The sequence below is a fragment of the Bombina bombina genome, chromosome 7, assembly GCF_027579735.1.
Source record: "Bombina bombina isolate aBomBom1 chromosome 7, aBomBom1.pri, whole genome shotgun sequence".
Taxonomy (NCBI): Eukaryota; Metazoa; Chordata; class Amphibia; order Anura; family Bombinatoridae; genus Bombina; species Bombina bombina.
In genome coordinates this window covers 620924439-620931933 of record NC_069505.1, presented here as the reverse complement: position 1 = coordinate 620931933, position 7495 = coordinate 620924439, and the positions used below count along the sequence as shown (strand labels likewise).

At 45.8% G+C, this 7495-nt stretch overlaps 1 protein-coding gene across 2 annotated transcripts in view; it reads right to left on the bottom strand.

Moving 5' to 3' along the window:
- LOC128635627 (oocyte zinc finger protein XlCOF7.1) overlaps positions 1-7218 on the bottom strand; it is an 84439-nt gene extending 77221 nt beyond the window's left edge. Inside the window, exon 1 of one of the 2 annotated variants that reach the window (XM_053688705.1) lies at positions 7106-7218. The gene's annotated coding sequence lies outside the window, so the exon portion shown is untranslated. The remainder of the gene's footprint in view (positions 1-7105) is intronic. The other variant, XM_053688704.1, reaches the window with a different exon arrangement.
- Between the last annotated feature and the right edge of the window lie 277 nt (positions 7219-7495).

Sequence of the window (7495 nt, the reverse complement as noted above, 5' to 3'; positions counted from 1 at the left end):
TTTAGGTGTATTTTTTGTTTATTATAGTAAGCTGCTCACAATATTTCTAATATATACAGTGGAGAGCCTAAACACATAATAATGTAATTGTGGTAACCTCTACAGCTAAGTTATATTCCCTTTTACAGAACGTTGCTCACCTATATATATACTGCTATTCTACCAATACAAGTCTAAGCAATAGCACCAGTAGTGCATCTGTTGTCTTCTGCTGGCTGCTACAATAAACATTTTATTACCATCCTTATCCTGCTTTTGTCTTCTTCTGTACATTGTGCTCAGAGGCTTCCTGCTGAATACACAGCACTGCTCTAGGGCTGTGTTTATGCACTTAATAAAACTGTTACTTTTGCCTATTCACAACTATTTGTTTTAGCTCATAACTTATTAGACAAGGCTTACAGAGAGCAACCCACAGGCTGATCTCCTGCTGAATACACAGCACTGTACACATCCCACCTGCTCACTGCTAGACACAGGCTGATCTCCTGCTGAACACACAGCACTGTACACATCCCACCTGCTCACTGCTAGACACAGGCTGATCTCCTGCTGAACACACAGCACTGTACACATTCCACCTGCTCACTGCTAGACACAGGCTGATCTCCTGCTGAACACACAGCACTGTACACACCTCACCTGCTCACTGCTAGACACAGGCTGATCTCCTGCTGAACACACAGCACTGTACACATCTCACCTGCTCAATGCTAGACACAGGCTGATCTCCTGCTGAATACACAGCACTGTACACATCTCACCTGCTCAATGCTAGACACAGGCTGATCTCCTGCTGAACACACAGCACTGTACACATCTCACCTGCTCACTGCTAGACACAGGCTGATCTCCTGCTGAATACACAGCACTGTACACATCTCACCTGCTCACTGCTAGACACAGGCTGATCTCCTGCTGAATACACAGCACTGTACACATCCCACCTGCTCACTGCTAGACACAGGCTGATCTCCTGCTGAATACACAGCACTGTACACATCTCACCTGCTCACTGCTAGACACAGGCTGATCTCCTGCTGAATACACAGCACTGTACACATCTCACCTGCTCACTGCTAGACACAGGCTGATCTCCTGCTGAATACACAGCACTGTACACATCTCACCTGCTCACTGCTAGACACAGGCTGATCTCCTGCTGAATACACAGCACTGTACACATCTCACCTGCTCAATGCTAGACACAGGCTGATCTCCTGCTGAATACACAGCACTGTACACATCTCACCTGCTCACTGCTAGACACAGGCTGATCTCCTGCTGAATACACAGCACTGTACACATCTCACCTGCTCACTGCTAGACACAGGCTGATCTCCTGCTGAATACACAGCACTGTACACATCTCACCTGCTCAATGCTAGACACAGGCTGATCTCCTGCTGAATACACAGCACTGTACACATCTCACCTGCTCACTGCTAGACACAGGCTGATCTCCTGCTGAATACAAAGCACTGTACACATCCCACCTGCTCACTGCTAGACACAGGCTGATCTCCTGCTGAATACACAGCACTGTACACATCTCACCTGCTCACTGCTAGACACAAGATGATCTCCTGCTGAATACACAGCACTGTACACATCTCCCCTGCTCACTGCTAGACACAAACTGATCTCCTGCTGCATACACAGCACTGTACACATCTCACCTGCTCACTGCTAGACACAGGCTGATCTCCTGCTGAATACACAGCACTGTACACATCTCACCTGCTCACTGCTAGACACAGGCTGATCTCCTGCTGAATACACAGCACTGTACACATCTCACCTGCTCACTGCTAGACACAGGCTGATCTCCTGCTGAATACACAGCACTGTACACATCTCACCTGCTCACTGCTAGACACAGGCTGATCTCCTGCTGAATACACAGCACTGTACACATCTCACCTGCTCAATGCTAGACACAGGCTGATCTCCTGCTGAATACACAGCACTGTACACATCTCACCTGCTCACTGCTAGACACAGGCTGATCTCCTGCTGAATACAAAGCACTGTACACATCCCACCTGCTCACTGCTAGACACAGGCTGATCTCCTGCTGAATACACAGCACTGTACACATCTCACCTGCTCACTGCTAGACACAAGATGATCTCCTGCTGAATACACAGCACTGTACACATCTCCCCTGCTCACTGCTAGACACAAACTGATCTCCTGCTGCATACACAGCACTGTACACATCCCACCTGCTCACTGCTAGACACAAGCTGATCTCCTATTAAATACATAGCACTGTACACATCTCACCTGCTCACTGCTAGACACAGGCTGATCTCCTACTGAATACACAGCACTGTACACATCTCACCTGCTCACTGCTAGACACAGGCTGATCTCCTGCTGAATACACAGCACTGTACACATCTCACCTGCTCACTGCTAGACATAGGCTGATCTCCTACTGAATACACAGCACTGTACACATCTCACCTGCTCACTGCTAGACACAGGTTGATCTCCTGCTGAATACACAGCACTGTACACATCTCCCCTGCTCACTGCTAGACATAGGCTGATCTCCTACTGAATACACAGCACTGTACACATCTCACCTGCTCACTGCTAGACACAGGCTGATCTCCTGCTGAATACACAGCACTGTACACATCTCACCTGCTCACTGCTAGACACAGGCTGATCTCCTACTAAATTCACAGCACTGTACAGATCTCACCTGCTCACTGCTAGACACAAGCTGATCTCCTATTAAATACACAGCACTGTACACATCTCACCTGCTCACTGCTAGACACAGGCTGATCTCCTGCTGAATACACAGCACTGTACACATCTCACCTGCTCACTGCTACACACAGTATAAAGGCTGATCTCATACAGAATACACAGCACTGTACATATCTCACCTGCTCACTGCTACACACAGTATAAAGGCTGATCTCCTGCTGCATACACAGCACTGTACACATCCCACCTGCTCACTGCTAGACACAAGCTGATCTCCTATTAAATACACAGCACTGTACACATCCTCACCTCTGCTCACTGCTAGCACACAGGCTGATCTCCTGCTGAATACACAGCACTGTACACATCTCACCTGCTCACTACTACACACAGTATAAAGGCTGATCTCATACAGAATACACAGCACTGTACATATCTCACCTGCTCACTGCTACACACAGTATAAAGGCTGATCTCATACAGAATACACAGCACTGTACACATCTCACCTGCTCACTGCTACACACAGTATAAAGGCTGATCTCATACAGAATACACAGCACTGTACACACCTCACCTGCTCACTGCTAGACACAGTATAAAGGCTAATCTGCATAATACACAGCACTGTACACATCTCACCTGCTCACTGCTACATACAGTATAAAGGCTGATCTCATACAGAATACACAGCACTGTACACATCTCACCTGCTCACATGCTACACACAGTATAAAGGCTGATCTCATACAGAATACACAGCACTGTACACATCTCACCTGCTCACTGCTAGACACAGTATAAAGGCTGATCTCATACAGAATACACAGCACTGTACACATCTCACCTGCTCACTGCTACACACAGTATAAAGGCTGATCTCATACAGAATACACAGCACTGTACACATCTCACCTGCTCACTGCTACACACAGTATAAAGGCTGATCTCATACAGAATACACAGCACTGTAACACATCTCACCTGCTCACTGCTAGCACACGTATAGGCTGATCTCATACAGAATACACAGCACTGTACACATCTCACCTGCTCACTGCTACACACAGTATAAAGGCTGATCTCATACATGAAGTACACAGCACTGTACACATCTCACCTGCTCACTGCTACACACAGTATAAAGGCTGATCTCATACAGAATACACAGCACTGTACACATCTCACCTGCTCACTGCTAGACACAGTATAAAGGCTGATCTCATACAGAATACACAGCACTGTACACATCTCACCTGCTCACTGCTACACACAGTATAAAGGCTGATCTCATACAGAATACACAGCACTGTACACATCTCACCTGCTCACTGCTACACACAGTATAAAGGCTGATCTCATACAGAATACACAGCACTGTACACATCTCACCTGCTCACTGCTAGACACAGTATAAAGGCTGATCTCATACAGAATACACAGCACTGTACACATCTCACCTGCTCACTGCTAGACACAGTATAAAGGCTGATCTCATACAGAATACACAGCACTGTACACATCTCACCTGCTCACTGCTACACACAGTATAAAGGCTGATCTCATACAGAATACACAGCACTGTACACATCTCACCTGCTCACTGCTAGACACAGTATAAAGGCTGATCTCATACAGAATACACAGCACTGTACACATCTCACCTGCTCACTGCTACACACAGTATAAAGGCTGATCTCATACAGAATACACAGCACTGTACACATCTCACCTGCTCACTGCTACACACAGTATAAAGGCTGATCTCATACAGAATACACAGCACTGTACACATCTCACCTGCTCACTGCTACACTACAGTATAAAGGCTGATCTCATACAGAATACACAGCACTGTACACATCTCACCTGCTCACTGCTACACACAGTATAAAGGCTGATCTCATACAGAATACACAGCACTGCACACATCTCACCTGCTCACTGCTACACACAGTATAAAGGCTGATCTCATACAGAATACACAGCACTGTACACATCTCACCTGCTCACTGCTAGACACAGTATAAAGGCTGATCTCATACAGAATACACAGCACTGCACACATCTCACCTGCTCACTGCTAGACACAGTATAAAGGCTGATCTCATACAGAATACACAGCACTGTACATATCTCACCTGCTCACTGCTACACACAGGCTGATCTCCTGCTGAATACACAGCACTGTACACATCTCACCTGCTCACTGCTAGACACAGTATAAAGGCTGATCTCATACAGAATACACAGCACTGTACACATCTCACCTGCTCACTGCTAGACACAGTATAAAGGCTGATCTCATACAGAATACACAGCACTGTACATATCTCACCTGCTCACTGCTACACACAGTATAAAGGCTGATCTCATACAGAATACACAGCACTGTACACATCTCACCTGCTCACTGCTACACACAGTATAAAGGCTGATCTCATACATAATACACAGCACTGTACACATCTCATCTGCTCACTGCTACACACAGTATAAAGGCTGATCTCATACAGAATACACAGCACTGTACACACCTCACCTGCTCACTGCTACACACAGTATAAAGGCTGATCATGTACAGAATACACAGCACTGTACACACCTCACCTGCTCACTGCTACACACAGTATAAAGGCTGATCTCATACAGAATACACAGCACTGTACACATCTCACCTGCTCACTGCTACACACAGTATAAAGGCTGATCTCATACAGAATACACAGCACTGTACACATCTCACCTGCTCACTGCTACACACAGTATAAAGGCTGATCTCATACAGAATACACAGCACTGTACACATCTCACCTGCTCACTGCTACACACAGTATAAAGGCTGATCTCATACAGAATACACAGCACTGTACATATCTCACCTGCTCACTGCTACACACAGTATAAAGGCTGATCTCATACAGAATACACAGCACTGTACACATCTCACCTGCTCACTGCTACACACAGTATAAAGGCTGATCTCATACAGAATACACAGCACTGTACACATCTCACCTGCTCACTGCTACACACAGTATAAAGGCTGATCTCATACAGAATACACAGCACTGTACACATCTCACCTGCTCACTGCTACACACAGTATAAAGGCTGATCTCATGCTGAATACACAGCACTGTACACATCTCACCTGCTCACTGCTACACACAGTATAAAGGCTGATCTCATACAGAATACACAGCACTGTACACATCTCACCTGCTCACTGCTACACACAGTATAAATGCTGATCTCATACAGAATAGACAGCACTGTACACACCTCACCTGCTCACTGCTACACACAGTATAAAGGCTGATCTCATACAGAATACACAGCACTGTACACATCTCACCTGCTCACTGCTAGACACAGTATAAAGGCTGATCTCATACAGAATACACAGCACTGTACACATCTCACCTGCTCACTGCTAGACACAGTATAAAGGCTGATCTCATACAGAATACACAGCACTGTACACATCTCACCTGCTCACTGCTACACACAGTATAAAGGCTGATCTCATACAGAATACACAGCACTGTACACATCTCACCTGCTCACTGCTAGACACAGTATAAAGGCTGATCTCATACATAATACACAGCACTGTACACATCTCACCTGCTCACTGCTAGACACAGTATAAAGGCTGATCTCATACAGAATACACAGCACTGTACACATCTCACCTGCTCACTGCTAGACACAGTATAAAGGCTGATCTCATACAGAATACACAGCACTGTACACATTTCACCTGCTCACTGCTACACACAGTATAAAGGCTGATCTCATACATAATACACAGCACTGTACACATCTCACCTGCTCACTGCTACACACAGTATAAAGGCTGATCTCATACAGAATACACAGCACTGTACACATCTCACCTGCTCACTGCTACACACAGTATAAAGGCTGATCTCATACAGAATACACAGCACTGTACACATCTCACCTGCTCACTGCTAGACACAGTATAAAGGCTGATCTCATACAGAATACACAGCACTGTACACATCTCACCTGCTCACTGCTACACACAGTATAAATGCTGATCTCATACAGAATACACAGCACTGTACACATCTCACCTGCTCACTGCTAGACACAGTATAAAGGCTGATCTCATACAGAATACACAGCACTGTACACATCTCACCTGCTCACTGCTACACACAGTATAAATGCTGATCTCATACAGAATACACAGCACTGTACACATCTCACCTGCTCACTGCTAGACACAGTATAAAGGCTGATCTCATACAGAATACACAGCACTGTACACATCTCACCTGCTCACTGCTACACACAGTATAAATGCTCATCTCATACAGAATACACAGCACTGTACACATCTCACCTGCTCAATGCACACGTACAGCTGCCAAACCCAATAGTTCCAGAGCACAGTCAGCCATTAGCCACTTCTGCAAACGTAGCAGCTACTTCCCATCTGGCTAACGGACCCATGACGTCACAAGTCATTACTGATCACATGGTACAGATCTGGATGCTGATGCGTAATAGCTAGTTCCTCTTTCGCTGTTAGACCTTATCTGTTATGGAGATTGTACTCTCCTTTTCACACTGCTAATTAACCTCTTGTCCTCTAGTCCTGGTCCAGTACTGGGAAGGGAATTAGATTGTGCAGAGGACAGGGCTGATACCCATATTGGTAATGGATTTATTCCCTTAGACTTCTTAACAGTAGGGGATGGGGACTGTTCAGTGACAGAACTAATTCTCACAC